The sequence below is a fragment of the Austrofundulus limnaeus genome, unplaced genomic scaffold (assembly GCF_001266775.1).
Source record: "Austrofundulus limnaeus strain Quisiro unplaced genomic scaffold, Austrofundulus_limnaeus-1.0 Scaffold46, whole genome shotgun sequence".
Lineage (NCBI taxonomy): Eukaryota > Metazoa > Chordata > Actinopteri > Cyprinodontiformes > Rivulidae > Austrofundulus > Austrofundulus limnaeus.
In genome coordinates, this window is record NW_013952448.1 from 1,348,621 (window position 1) to 1,364,452 (window position 15,832).

Consider the following 15,832-nt stretch of genomic DNA (forward strand, 5'->3'; position numbering starts at 1 on the left):
AGAGAGAGAGAGAGAGAGAGAGAGAGAGAGAGAGAGAGAGAGAGAGAGAGAGAGAGAGTAATGCATTTTTGGAAAGGTATTATTGATAACCTTTTGCAAAAAGAATTTCATGCCACTGAGATAACAAGTTGTTGAGATGTTTGCATGTGAAGTAACAGGAAGTGATGTCAGAGGGAAATGTCTGCACATGAACAGAGCGTTGCTACAAATTATGGCTAATAACCCAGATAGTAGAGAAAAATCAAATTTTCTTTAGATTATTTTGAGTCACTATCAGATGGCAATGAAGGAGAGTTAGAGTTCAAATAATATTGTTTCAATAAACACAAGCAAGGAGTTCTCTTTCTTAAAGAGTTCACCTTTTGTCACTTCCTGTTTCACTTTGGCTAAACCATGTTAAAAAGAAAATATGCCAGTTATGAGACAATATGGGTAAGAATTGTGCATGTTATTCCAAGCTTAAGATAAAAAGAAGTTTTCTTTGACTTTTTGCATTTGAAGGGCATGTCACAGGCCCTTTAATTTAATCAGGTACAGACCACAGCTTAAGGGGTAGTTGTGGTCCTGAATAAAATGGTTTTGAAATCAGTCTTTCTTATACTATCAGTTAAACTTTACACTGCATTCCTAAGAAAAGAAACTAGAAAAACGACACCATTTTCTGCCTGTGACCGTTGACACAGGTTTTCTTGAAGTTCTTGTTGCTTTCCTAAAAGGGAAYAGTATTTTCATAAACGGTACAAGATGAAAAAATAAACCCAGCAAAGTGGATATTATTAACATAAAAGCGATGCATTCTACCTTAAGTCAACTGGGAACAAATGTGTCAAACTGTCTGCTTTYAACTTTGAAGGAAGATTCATTTAAAACACTTGAATTTGTAACTAAGATGAATCTTTCCTTCAGTTTTTGTCCAGCTTTCTTTGTGATACTGAACTCAAYGTAACAAAAGAATAAGAGACACAAAAAACAAACAAAAAACAAAACTCWYGTCTTACCTCATGGAATAAAATAAAGTTAATTTGCTGAAAAAAGGGAAATGTTTGACTAGAGAAACAATCTAACTGGAAAAGAAAAAAATAGTATTTAGTAGTGAATTTTATTTTCTAATGAATTTCATATTTAGGTAAATACAATATGTCTTTTCTACAATGCCATGTGTCCTTGGGAGACTGTCAGAACAAAATTCTGAATATCAGGTCATTTTTTTGAATTATTTGATATCCAGGGTCCAAGAGGTGGTAGATGGTTATAGGGAGGGAGGAGGAGGGATGGCTTAGAAAAATGTGCTATCGGTGGCAGAAAGGTGTGGTGGCTTCATCAAGAGAGATGCTCACCTTATCTGCTCCAACCTTGAGGATGAATTTCCAGCCAGCTCTTAAACACACACACACCAAAAAAAAAAAAAAAAAATCTCAGTGCCACACACAAACATGCGCACACACTTATATCCCTAACGCTACTGCCCCTTGATTGACAGCTCTTCAAATGAGTGTCTGAGTAGAGCTGGGCTCTGGCCCTCCAAGTAAGTGGGCCGTCAAATTACATCCTGGGGACCGGCTGGCCCCCTCTCCCCTGGCAGAGGAGATCTATTTATTTGTCTGTTTATTTGCTTGGTTTAAATATTTGGTGGGGAAAAATATTGAATTTTTGTCCCCCGGTCAAAGTCCCCTCATATTTAGTTAATAAAGAGCAGAGGAGGTTGTTTGCCCAGAAAAGTGCAGGATAGGAGACTTTATTTAAAGGAGTCCTCAGAGAGAGGCTGGTGACCTTCTTCTCATGGAGGATAGGGTTGTGTACACTGAGCTGAGATCCACTCCCTCTGCCGTTCTCCAGTCCAGCTGTGGGCTCAGACATATCCTTCCTTTTTTTATACTCTGTCACTTCCTGTCCATTATTTTCTGTTTTTATTGTATACTATTTTCTTTTCTTTTTTTGTATTTTTTGCTTCTCTTTCTCATTCATCTCTCAGCTGACTTTCCTCTCCATCTCTCCTGCACCACCTGCCTTTCTGCGAGGACCTGGCTGTGCTTGACTGGAGCCTCTCTGTGGACTCTTAGGGCTGCGTTCGGATTAAACTCTGAATTGCCTCTGCACTTATAAGACGCTGGCTAACTGCAGCTCAGCCGGTCCCCTGCGCAGGAGGCTGCAGGTTTGCTGGTGGAGAAGTGAGCCGTTCTGCTGTTTGACTGTGACTGTTGAGTTGCCGGAAGAAAACTGCTGAGAGGTGATAAAGACCTCCGCTGTATGCTCGGGCTGCGTGTAAAAGATGAGATGTGGTTTTGTCTTTATTAATCCATCCAGAGCTTGCTTTACTGCTCTGACTACCCCGCTCATGGATAAACGGTGCAGGTATGTGCATCGGTCAGGCTGACAGCCGAAAGACCCCTCAGTTAGTTACACGCAATCACAACACACCTCCACAGTGATCCACAATCTGCCCTCAGATAAGTCCAGCTCCATTCTAACRCCTTCTTGCCACTAAAATCAAACCTGAAACGAGCCTGCTCAGCTAATAAATACAATCAATAGTATATTGCAGCTACTTATAAATATTTTGGCATCTGCCAGGGGTCCCGTAAGTCAGCAGTAAAGTCATTTTGTGGTGCTATGACAATTAATAGACTCTGTATATTTTACCGTATGTGTACTCAGAAGGATGACGAAATCCAGCTTCGGGGGCCGACCGTGGCTCGTTTGAGTTAATGCCCCCCCCCCCCATCACAGTGCTCCACCCCTGCCATTGATTCCTGTTTAAACAGGCTATGGGAAGTCAATACCAGCCCTCATCACCATCTGTCTCTATTTACTAATAAATAAAGTGGAGTGCATCGACTGGTTTTGGCCAGGCCTGTAAAAGCATGCATGCTAATGAGCGCTGGGCCTCTGTGGCCAACCGAAGAGTGGAGGTGGGGATAGCCTACCTCTCTGCAAACTCCATCTCTGTCTTTGTGGCTCTCTTCAGCACTCCAATCATGGTAATTGCCCACCAGTCCAGTTGTTGTTCAACATCGCTCATGAAATGAAACGCTGCTCTGCTTCAGCCACATGGATTTTTTTTCCTCCGAGGCATGCTTGTTCGCTTGCTCCTGTATTGTTGTTGTTGTTGTTGTTGTTGTTGTTGTTGTTGGTGTTTCCCCCTCCCTCTCCGAGCGGTGTGTAGGTCGGCCGTTAGGGTCATGTCTAGTCATTTGTCAGACGTGGCCCATAAGCGCTGCCTCCCCACACTTTGTTACACTGATCAATTACAGATCATACAGATGGGCTCATTTGTAATAGCGCCCATAAAGCAGCCATCGCAAATGGTGCTCGATGTTTCTTGTCCACCTTCTCCGTCGCACCTTCTTCTCTGATTGCATTTATGCATGCCGTGAGAAATTAATCTTTGTTTTGATAATAACATGTAGTGAAGGAAAACTGTAACTAGTAAAAAAGGATGTAAAAAGTTATTAATTACACATCAACAAACAGAATACTAATGAAAAGTCACTACTACTTATACCAGTCCTAGAATAAAAATAAAAATAACTGTCTGGTTTACATACACATTCTTGCATTGAGTTGCAGCACTTTGACACTGATTTTCTCAGTGAAGCAGGGGTGGGGATGGTCTGACAGGGGGKGGGGTGGGGTGGGGTTAGCTGATGTGTAGAGGCTCTCATACCTCAGCATAACACAGTACTGCTGTGTCAACTGTGACCCGAATGACCCTGCAGGAGCCAGAGAATGGGCTCCGGGGTCGCTCTGAGACTCAGGTGAAATGAGGGGTCGGAGGTCAGCTGTCCAGTGTGTCAAGCTTGCTGATCAGGAAGTGTAGCCTCTCGCTTCAGGGAGTACACAGGGAGTGTCATGTTTTGGACACATGCTCGCACGCTGACATAAATCTTCCGTGCTTACATGCAGCGGAGTCCCCTGCTGAGTCAGCGTGTGTGCCGCGGGGAAGTGGTGGGAGATGCCACTGATGCCAAAGCTGTGGGACCCCGTCTTCCGATCCTGATCGTTAAGACAAGTGAAAGTGCACTTTTGTCTGAAGTTTGCATTCACTAACACAAAATTATTTTTAGGGCTGGTGTTCAAACTCTTCATGGAAGCAAAACATTTCTGGATTCTCAAAAAAAATTGCACTTTCCCACAGGTTGTACTGGTAAAAATGAAGTAAGAGTTGTAACTGTTACAATTACACTTCCAGTAAGAAACTACCTTTTGCAAAGTTTTTATTTTTTAACCTTAATTTAAAAGCAATTACACCAGATTATTTTACTCCTTTTCCCGCCTCTTGTAGCAACAACATCCAAAGTCAAACAGTTCAGAAGTTCATGTTTGTTTGTCCCAACCCTTGCTCTCTATCTGCAGCTCACTCCCATTGTAGACACATCCAAACAGACCCCCTACCTCTGCAGCACTGGGGCAGCTCTTCCTTCCATCCTTAATCCAGAGTCTTGGGTTAGAGAGCTCACTGTTGTTCTGAGCCACCCCAGCATCCTGGTACTGCTATGAAGGGAAACCAGCAGCGCTCCAGTAGAGTTTCCTTCCCCCTGACTCATCTGAGGCAGGCTCTGCTGGCTGTCCGGATCAAACTGGCCCACAGTGTGGTGCCGGGTCCTCTCTGCAAACAAGAGGAGGCCCGTGCATTAAAGATTCGCCACAGGAGCACGCATCCAAGAAGTTTTACTTTTCAACAGCCTTGGAGAGATWGTATTACAAGGAGAGTTTTCTGTGTGTTTTGATTCCCGAGTGTGTGCTCACGTATATTCCAGGCTCTTTCTGATGCATTTTTCATGGCAATTTTTATTTTTAATGTTACATTAGTTTGTTGTAAATCATCTGAAACAGTTGTTATATATCCCACAACATGTGATGGGGAATTGCAAATGGCTCCCTATAAATACATTGTTTGCTAAAGTTGATTCTTCACCCTACATCTACGTTTTGGATATTCTTGGGGACATTGGTGGGGAGGTCAAAAGACCATGACCAGTGACAGTTTATAGAAATGGTTTTTAATAATTCTATACACTGCTATTTTAGATTATGGTGCTATAAACATAGACTTTGTTGGTTACCTGCAAGCACAAACAGTAGCAGAAATAACTAACCTTTCTGGTCCATTTCCTTTGAAAACATTTTGATAAAAAGGGGCGGCTGTGGTGGAGTTGTAGGGCAGCGAAGTTGGGACCAGAAAGTCACAGGTTTGACTCCCAGCCATGCCCACATGTTATGATCTCCTTGAGCAAGACAGCCAACCCCCAACTGCTCCCTGGGCACTTACATAGCTGCCCACTGCTCCACTTGGGTGTTTCTCATATGTGGTGGGTCAATGCTGAGCACAAATCTCATCACTTTATGGGAACATGCAATGATGATGAATTAAGTATGTTTACACTTTAAATAATTACTGTGCAATGCAAAACTGACAATACTGTAAAATGCATAAAGTGTTGATCCAAACTGCTATTTAAAGGGATCCCCGATTAGTTGTAACATTAGACTTTATTTAATCAACATATATTTTAACTGTAAAATAAAGACTAAAATACTGTAGGATGTTTCGTTTTTATAATTTTTAAACTAAAAGTTTAAAAATATATTACACGGACGGGGGCCATTTTATTTACATGCAAAGCATTCTGGGTAAATGATGACGTGGGTAGGTCTTCAGTGCACGGCTGCTAGCAGCCTTGCACTGAAGACCTACCCACGTCATCATTTACCCAGAATGCTTTGCACGTAAATAAAATGGCTCCGTCCGTGTTAAAATATGTTTTTAAAAATGCACAAAACTAAACAGGGTACAGTATTTTTACAGTCTTTATTTTACAGTTAAAATATATGTTTATCAAATAAAGTCTAATGTTACAACAAATTGGGGATCCCTTTAAAAATGTTATTTTAAATTAAAAGAAGTCAACTTTGGTTCTGGTCCTGTTTGGATTGACCATTAGCTCATTAATCCAGTCAGAACCAATCATATTGCTCAAAACTGAAGTTTTTTCAAAGACTTCTTTTTAAAAGGTAAAATATTAATTATACCTATACAATATATTTTTTTTATCAGATACAGACTTATGTCTAAAGGTTTCAGGTCTTTGTCTTTCATCTTTGCTCATTCTTTCTGTTAAGAAAAAAAGACAAGACACCTTATTTTCCTACTTTGCTCGCTTTGCCCCCCCCCCCCCACCCATCTCCTCTACGTGCCTTCTTCCAGCACTCGCTCTGTCCAGGGAGTCATTATTGCTTTGGTAAATATTTCATAGGCCTCAATACCTTTGCACACAGCCACCTGCCAGCTGCTTCTCCTCTCACACACAAGCCGTGGATAGACAGATCAAAAAGAATGAGTGCAAAGAGGAAGTGTGTGTGTGTGTGTGTGTGCGCGTGTGTGAGTGTGTGTGGCTGGGTTGTTCATAAGCCGGGGGCAATGCCCTGACGGTGAGTTTCAGGTCTTAAATATGGATAAGCTGTAGCTGCCTCTGGACACGYTCCTGTGTAGGCATAAAGATGAATAAAACTCAACACAGCAGTAGACCTAGAATAAAAAATGCAAAATTTTAGGAAAAGTAAAGGCTGTTAGAAGTACAACAGAAGGACAATTAATTTCAATGTGTCTCACATTCGCATTAAAGGCTTATACSTGCAGATAGCAGACAGAGATGCTCAGCTTAGGTTTTCCCATGCAACAACTCGCAGACAAAAATGCTGACTCGTCCAGTGAAGAGAAACTGTTACATGGGAATCAACCTAAACACAAATGTCATTCCGGGGTTTCCGTTATTGCTAGCCACCCATTTACCAGTTTCTTAATTTTATCATTGCAGTCCCCCACCCTGCCCCATGTTTTTTTTTACAAACTCTCTAAAGAAGCTCTTGTTTCTGTTGAGGGAAAAAACCTGATGCTTGGTTTCCTTTGAGCCTTCCTATGTAAACTTGTGTTCTCACATTTGCCTTGCAGTGTTGGACGGTTCTACCAGGAAATGAAATGAGTCCGTAACAAATGTTTTGGCTTCTGTTGAACTCTTTAGTGACAGCAGCTTGCCAACTGAAGCAGTTTTTTTTTTTTTTTTTTTTTTGCATTCCCAGAAACCCCCTCTGGGATGGCAACTCCTCGAGCTTCCGGATGAAGGGCAAGCAGTTTCTCGCTTTGGCTGAAAAAAAGTACCACAAAAGAAATGTTTTACAGAATTGCAGGTATTAGGATAAGAGGGATTGAAATAAAAGGTGTTCTTTTGTAGATATACGTACACATATAAGTCCATTTGTATTTCATTTATAGGAGCAGAGATATGGTCTTCATTTAGCCAGGCCATTCAGGTTCTGGCGTTAATCTGCAGGTGAAGGGGGTCTTTGAATGTGATAAGATGCCCTTGAATACAGGTTTGGCCTCTAGTGCAGAAAGTTGAGCTCAGGTCACGAACAATTTGTGCCTCATTGATTCTGTGTGCGCTTAAGTGTGCGCAGTATGCTAAAGCCCATGAACCTGTAGCCGTAAATCAGCAATGGGAAGTGATGTGACACAGGCTGCAGGGCCTTGCTGATATGGACTTGGTCTTTAATGGGCCCTAGTTTCAAGTAGAAGACATCAGCTGCATTGATCTTCCTTACCCTGCAGGGCTCTGGAGATTACAGGAACAATCACTGTACAGGTCACTTAGCTGGTAAAAACTTGTGCCTGTATGACACGCGCTAGCTTCTGTACAGTGTTTTTGGTGCAAGCCGAGACAACGTGGTTCTTCTGCATGAATCATGAGCTGCGTGCGGGCTTTGTTCCGTGTGCGCACACAGACAACAACGTTTGTTATTCTGTCTGTTTGTTGCTGATAGAGCCCGGGTCTTGTTAGCTGTCAGGCCAAGGATCCACAAAGCGTTTCTCTCACTTATTGATGGGGATCCACTAAATTACAGACTCAAACATGAGAGGCGGCAGAAAAAGAAAAAAAAGAGAAATCTTGTAAAAGTTTTCTTCGAGTCCCTCATATTTCAGAGCGCATACGCAAAGAAAAAAAGAAGAAGAAGAGAATGAATGTCAAGAGGATTCCAAATGCATTTTCCTTTATTTCACTTTCTCTTTTTGTTTGGCTGTCTCTCTTTGGTCAGACCCTGTCTGGTCTTGCTATTATCCTGGGGTGTTATCAGTGTGTAGCTGCATCTTCAGATCAGGCCTGYGATAAGGGCTTAAATAAATGGAATGCTTGGCTAGTGGACATAGGTCAAGTCTTGTTTCTCCCCTGTTTTCTTGTGTGTTGTTGTGTTTGTCTGCAGGGGAAGTGGAGGGTGCAGCACGAACAGGCTCTGCAGTCTAATGAACTTATTGATTTCAATTTCAGGGCTGTTCTCTCCCTGCCTGGTGTTTCTGAAGCTTTCATCCATTGCTGGACATAAATTAGTAACTCCGTGTCTTGATCGAAGGGCTGTTTTGGCTCCTCTCTCCRGGCTTGCTCGCTCTGCCTCCCTGAGACAGGTTGCTATCTTGGAAATGCTGTTTTTAAATGTGTTAAAAGCTTCTGTGGTTAGATGGATGCTGCCTCTGTGTGGGTGTTTTCTGTGTGGCTTAGCATACACCTGTCTCTGACAGAGATGGAGCTAGGGAAATGGTTATTAAGAGTGTTTGCAGATGCTGAGTGACCTCATCCCGAGGGGGGTCAGGGAGCAGCTGACAACTGTTGGTGTATGTGTGTGTGTTTGTGCGCGTGCGACCGTCGGTGCGTGCGCATCTTCAACCAATCTGTATCATGTGTCGCATGCACGACATGTTTTCCCTGCGAATCTATGCGTGCGTCCGAAGATGGAGGCCCGTGCGAGCAGGAGCGAGTGCAACACATTCCCAAAAGAAGTCCAGCTCATGGAAAACGAGAAGCCACCGGTGCTGGGACAGRAAGCTTCCTTGGCTCGGCCCTAACGAGCACTGTGGGAGCCTCTAATGTGGACCCAGTACATCCGATATGCCTGATGATGTCCAAAAAGCTAAACAGTTAGAAGGTCCGGTTGCTATATGTAGATGCGCAACACCCCCCTTGTTTTGAATCTGATACTCTGGGAATAACAATGACAAGGCTGTGAGCTCTGGCCAGTTTTCCAGAGTTTCCAGTGCGAGTCTGCACCAACACAGGCAGGCTGCAGAGACAGAGTGAAAGAGAATTGATGCTGAGTAGCACAGGTTTTAATAGGGCTGTCAGAGTCGTATTGTTTATGTCGTGTTCCAGATTAATCCATTCTTCCTTTATGAGCCTCTGCAGCCACCGTAAATTGCGAGCACGAGGCCGGTCGACTGTTGAGTTACGCCTCAGGGATCAGTGCCACACATGGGCGGAAAATAAATMATTTTCCCTGGATTTAACGCCGGGCAATACCTGGGCCCTTTGTAAATAAAGCCATAGATGTTTTTACACCCCCCTCCTGTTTTCTCTCTCACTGCCTTCAGGGCTCTTATTGAATCTCAAAAGTCGAGGGAGAGACAGACATGTGAGAATAAAGAGAGAGCAGAGTTGAAGCGAGAGCAGAGAAGAAGAAGGAAAGAGATTCCAAGCGGGGAAGGATGAAGAGACACAAACCAAGAGAGCTTCACCAAACAGACAAGTAGAGAGGGAGGATGTAGATGCTGGCTGGGGGTGATGTATGTGTGGAGTGCTGATTTCCCGGGTTCTCGGGGTGTGCAGGTTGAGATCTATCAGACTGTCTAAACACAGGGCCAACTGTGATGCACTGCTCTGGAGCAGAGTGCGCAAAGCAGACAGCCAACTTCACCAATACAACCAGCGGGGTGACCCAGCCCACTTCCAGTTCTGGCCGCTGCCTGCTTGCATCCTCGCTCCATCCTCCAAGCCTGGAGCCCATGRGGGGGAGAAGTGCCAGAGTCTTTAGAGACAGGAAACAGAGAGGACAGAAAGAAAGGCCGGAACTGCTTCTTCATCCTGGCTTGTTGCAGTCTGCCAGTCCCAGACAACCACCAGGAGCGGGGATGTGTGCGCTCATGTGTCAGTGCCTCATGAGTTATACATGATGTGCTAYGTGAAAATGCTTTCTATGTCGTGTGTTTCATGCCTCTCTTTTTCATCTTTTCTGTTGTTTCTTTCTCTCCTTTAACCCCCTCCTCTTTCCTTCTTTCACATCCTCTTTATTTCTGCCGTTGCTTTCAAGATCTCAAAGTTTACTTTTCTTGTCTATGACAAAGTATTCCCCGGTTGTTAAATGTTAATCAATGGCAGGCAGCAGGGGAATTCGAGAGGTTCCAGCTTTTGGTGAGAGGGTACAGCTCTAATGGACCCTGCCTGGGGTAATGCTGGGCTCCTACATAGTCCACAATAAAATAATAATAATAATAATAATTGCTGCCTCTCAGTGTGACATTGTCTTTGTACGTTTTGTTGAGTTCAGAGCTAATAATTACATAAAGACTGCCATGGAACAGAGCACATCCTAATTCATACTTAACACAAGCATTTAACCTATGCATTATTCATGTCTTTAACAATGCCAGGGGGCAAGAAATCAGTGCTCCCCTCACCCATATATCTGCCCAGCTACAGAGAGAGTGATGCATTATTCAGAGTATGCCAGGCTCAAGACTGCGCTGCCTGTTCTTGCCTGTTGGAAACAACAATCATCTCACTGCTGTTGTCTTTAACTCTGTCCTCTACTTCTCATGCCTGTCTTTCAGCCTCTGTTGCATCATGACCATTTCTTCCCCTAAAGAGTGTGTAACATGTTAGTTCTGATGCTGTGTAAGTCACTTTTATTGCTTTTTAACTAAACATACAGAATAGTACAGCATTTTCTTATTTGGTGCATTCTGTCCAATGTAAGTTTGTAAAACTATTAATAAAAAACATTTATTTTCTTTTTAAATGTGACTAAATTTTGTGCTGCTTGTATCTAGGTTGACACCAGCAACTCATTTGTTCTCTTTTGAGATGGGCCAGATGAGCAACATAAACTTTAACAAGTTTTTTACAGATAGTATTACTTTAGCCCAGGTGTATCAAATTCATTTTCACCAAGAGGGGGCCGTCAAAGAGTCAGTTGTTCATAACTTTGAGGTTTCATGCATAACTTTGACTAAACATGAAACATCCCATTCCTTGTCTCTGGGCTACAGCTGAGCACCGCTAACAAACAATAACGGAGCTCTATGTGGTATTTCCTGCATTGAAACAGTTTTTTTTTAATTTTATTTTTTGGCTTAAAAAAGAAACAGCGTTTTAATATGTCCTCTTAAAAACACTGAAACATATTACGACTGACTAAATATGAAATAAATAACAAAAAAATACCATTAAACGTAAAAGTAAGAGTTTTACTCACTTGCTGTTGCCTTGAATTCTGACAGGGAAATTGACATGCATTATGGGAGATGTAGTTTATGATCATTGTGGGTTTTAAAACAGCTTATTTTGAGACAATAATACAGGGCTATGTTATGTTCTTCGGGCACATTTTTACTAATATTTTTGCTTTTATTCAGATTGTTTTGGTTAATAGTTGGTTTATTTTTTTTCCTTTGGGGTTTTTTAGAGGAAATATTGTATTTTTCAAAATTGGTTACTTTTTATAGTTAAAGCGTTTTATTTCTTGAAGGCTCTGATTGGTTAGCTGCCCTGCCCGTCCATAAAAAGTGCTGGTCTGTAGCACTTTTTTTTGGCTCCTCCTTCTTCCTATGCTCACCTTTAGTTGGTGCTGATTGCACTCAGCTGGTTGCAGGTGAGACTGGCTGCAGGCCTTGACCCTCTGCCTCAGCCTTCCTCAGCCTGCCATGAGGTTTGACTTCTTTTGATCCTTACTTTTTTGTAGCTTTGGCCTGGTGGGACCAGTCGTTTTTTCGTGAGTATGTTTTTCTTATCATTTTATGACGTTTTTTTTTGTTCGTTTAGTTTAGTTTGGTTTGGTGTGGCTGTGGCTTTGACACGGCCCTGTATGGGGTTGGCTCACTGCCACACCTTTAGTTTTGTTTGGCTGGCTCACCAGGTCCATCTTTTGTTTGAACTTTGTTTATTTTTTTTAGTAATTTCTTTTGGAAGACAATGGTCCTTAATTTTTCCGTCTCTCTTTTTGCAGGAAGGTGTTTTTGTTCTTTTTTTTCTCTCCTCAGCTAGGTTTTTTTTTGGAGGACCAGGCAGAATAATTGATAAAAGTTTTGTTCTTGAATTCTGTCTCCGTGTCCTCCTTAAATGTGTTATGACCCCTCCTGTGTTTCAATGGGCTGAAACAGGCTATTTAAAGTTGCTCAGGGACCCACAGTTACTGTACTTAAAACCAACAGCTCTGGTGCAGGAGAATTATTATATTTCACCTTTTAAATTTGTTTTTTTTTTTTTGCATTGAATCATAATTGTAAAGTTTACCATTGATATAAAAATCATGAATACTATTGGGTTAGTCAGGGTTGGTCAGGGCTTGGACGGTGAGATGGTGATGTCTGTTTTATTAAATTTTTCTGGGGGGGGGTCTTTGATGGTTGGACAGAGATTGTTCTTGCTTCATCCTTCAGTTTAGCACATGTGTCAGACTTTTTTAGTATTCCTGATGGCATTATTTGGACAAACAACAAACCATGTTGTTTGATGTGTTACCACTCAAAGTATATGATGAGGACGGCTCTCAGCTGTTACCAGATCACATTTTAGCTTAGTATCTGCCAAATGAACCAAGTTGTACAATATTGATTAGTTGTGGCAGGCATCTTAAATCAGGTTTGACTCCAAACGTTAATCAGTTGTAGATGTGTATTTAAGGACTACTTGTCATAATTTTCATTCAAAACTGTCCAGTATTTTGTGAGAAAATGCTAACAGACATGCAAATGAACTTATGCACTTAGACACCAGGTAAACCCTTCAATGGCCAATTTTCACAGCAACAGGTGATGAATATTTGAGCAGGAAGAGTATTCAGGGCCAGCTTGAGTGTTCTGCTGCACAACTTTTTCTTTCCTCTACACAGCAAAGCAAACTTTTTTTCTTTTTGTTTGGACTGGAGTGACATTTTGTGTGAGACACACTACGTGTTGCAGAACATTCGACCAWTGCATTTGTGTGAGTGTAATTTGACTCTACATACAATGAAAGTGAAAACATCAGAGAGCAGCCAGATGTGCGGAGAGTACACGTAAAGTCAGATCTGCTTTTATTAACATCTAGAGCCTAACTCAAACCCGACAAAGTCACGAGACAAAATCCTCCCAGTCAGAAATCAAAATAAAGCCGACTGCCTTTGTGGGTAAAGAGATGCGGTTGGCCTCATTTCTTATTTAAAATCAGCTTCATAATTTGATCTTTGTAAAACTTAAGTTGCTGCAGGTGTTCGGCAGAAGGAATGATAGCCTGAGGGCTCGAAGCTACCTTGAGGCCCCGCAGAGACTTTCCATCATCCCTACAGTCTGGCAGCAGCTTTTCAAACAGCGCCCCTTCTGAAGTTGCCCTTGGTTCTACATGTGTAGCAGTAATTATGGATGAGGGGGACTAAGATCTGTACAAAACCATCAAACATTTTACAGCTTGCTGCTATTGTAATAAAGATCAATAGACACAGTATCAGTCCTGCTTTTTGAAGGAGAGGTGGTGCTGAACATTTTTTCCCTCTCGTACTTCCTCTCTTTACTTCTTTCATTCTGACTCATGTCCCCTCCTGTTTCTTTTTTCTTTCTCATTACTCTCTCTCTTCACATAGAGCTGGTGTTGCACGTCCGTTTTAATTGCAGTTTGTAAAGGTTCTGTGATGTGAGCCGCTAATCGACACCTGTTCTGTGAAAGAGCCGGAGACGAAGTAAAACGGAGCTGATAGTGTAGCAAGGGTCAAGGCCAGACTTCCACCCCAACGTGTGTTGCTTGTTTATTATAGGCATTTACTCCACCTTACTATATGTGCATCTGTGTGTGTGTACTGTAAATTATATTTTCTAATGGTGGGATATGTTTCTGGTTGGTTTCATTGCCATACATCAAAGTAAAMCCCAAAGAAAACCTATATTTGTGAGGTAAATGTAGTTTGTCTTGGTACAGTATGTGCGTGTTTGAATGCACTATAAAACAAAGCTTGAAACACAAACAACATGGCGGTATGAGCGCTCATACTTTTTTTTTTCACACTTCGTTTTAGTTTGCCCACCTCTTGAGTTACCGTTGCATCACTGGCTGTCAGGAAGCTGCTGTGGGCCAGAGAGGTGAGGAGCTGCTTTGTTCTGAGGCGAGGCTGGCAGTCTCTTTATCTYTTCTTGTCAGACAGAATGATTGTCTGTTTGATCTGTAGCTTTTCTGTTTTCAGTCTCTGGTCAAATGACCCCAGCTCAGCAGAAGGATCGGCTTTAAAAAAATAAGTAAATAAATAAAAATRGGTTCACAATACAAGCATTCACCCCAAATACGATATATGATATAATTTGATTACATTTATTTTGTTGTTGTTGTTATAGTTTGATGTACACTTATTTTACAGTCGCATCTTCCTTGCCAAAATAAAAGCATCTTTCACGTTTTTCGCCACAAGATAATACAGCATCAACTTCTGTGTCAGCACTWTAGGTGTGTGATCTTTTTGATCCTCTATCTTACAGCAAACATCTGACTATCTGGAACAGCCCTTTTGCGGTTACGTTCATGGCGTTGTCAGTGAGTGATTAATGGATTCAAAAGGATGCAACGTCCAGGATGTCAAACAGTGTTCTGTGGAGAGAAGAAAGATTTTCTGTTGAGCTCAGGCCTGTCTGTTTGTGTTGATAAAAAGTAAAACATAATCTGGCTCTCGTTAAATAAATGTTTGACTTGCTTAATGGATAATTGCCTTATTTATTTTTGACTCGTTCAAATAATCCGTCACATTTTCTTTTCTTTGGAGATGCACATTCAGAGCCATATGACAAAGCAAACACGCACACACAAATGTTTTTAGAAGCAACAACCAGAAACAAGTCATTAAATATAAGTATTATTCAGTTGGTTTTCCCTTCACCATAAAGAATAAGCAGGTTAGTCTGGCAATCAATGAGGTTTGGCATTTAACCATAAACTTTTAAAAGCAGCCATAATCTGGCTGCATTGTTTTTAATGGCTACATCAACTACTTTCGAAGGATAATCATTTTATCTGATAAATGAGGATTTCTGACGCTCTTATCAGCCGTGCACGTGCAGCTTATTTTTTTTAATCCTTCCATTCTGTTTCATTTTTTTAATTGATTCCGCAGCACAGAGGCTTTCTTCAAGAGATAATGCACTTGTGAGAGCAGGTCACGATCTGTAAATAAGGGAATTTCACTCCAGTTAGCCACAGCTTATGTGCTGTCCTTCTGAAGCTTTTCCAAAACAGCTGGAGTGTAGCGACCGACTTTGGTTTTATGTGTTTCTGAAGCTCCAATTCCCGTGTGTTCTCCAAGAGATGTCCTGAAATCCTCCACAGCAAATAGCCTGAGCCAAGAGTTGGTGGTACTGCTGCTGTTTGGGAACACATTCACATTTGTCTTTCCTCAAGACTGGAACCAAATTTTGTGCATAAGGATCAAAACTACTTTTTTTCCCCTCCCTATGTGTTTTTACATCATTTTACAAGGTCAGCTTGGCTGGAAAGTGGACCATTCTGATTATCCAATAACATGGCAAAATAAGACAYGCTTATAAATAGATATAAACAAGAAGTTCCCCAGCAGTGGTTCTGTGTGAGAATATGATAACAGCTCATCCAATGGGAACTCCGCTCACCTCTCCTATCACCTCACAAGTACACACTGGTGCAGGCCCTCGCAGGAAAGTGGTTTAATCCAAACACTGCCTAAGTACAGGCTCTGAACCTATGTAGTGCATGGTGACAACAAACACATGCCTGTTTAGTCTGGTGGGGGGCAAAATATGGAA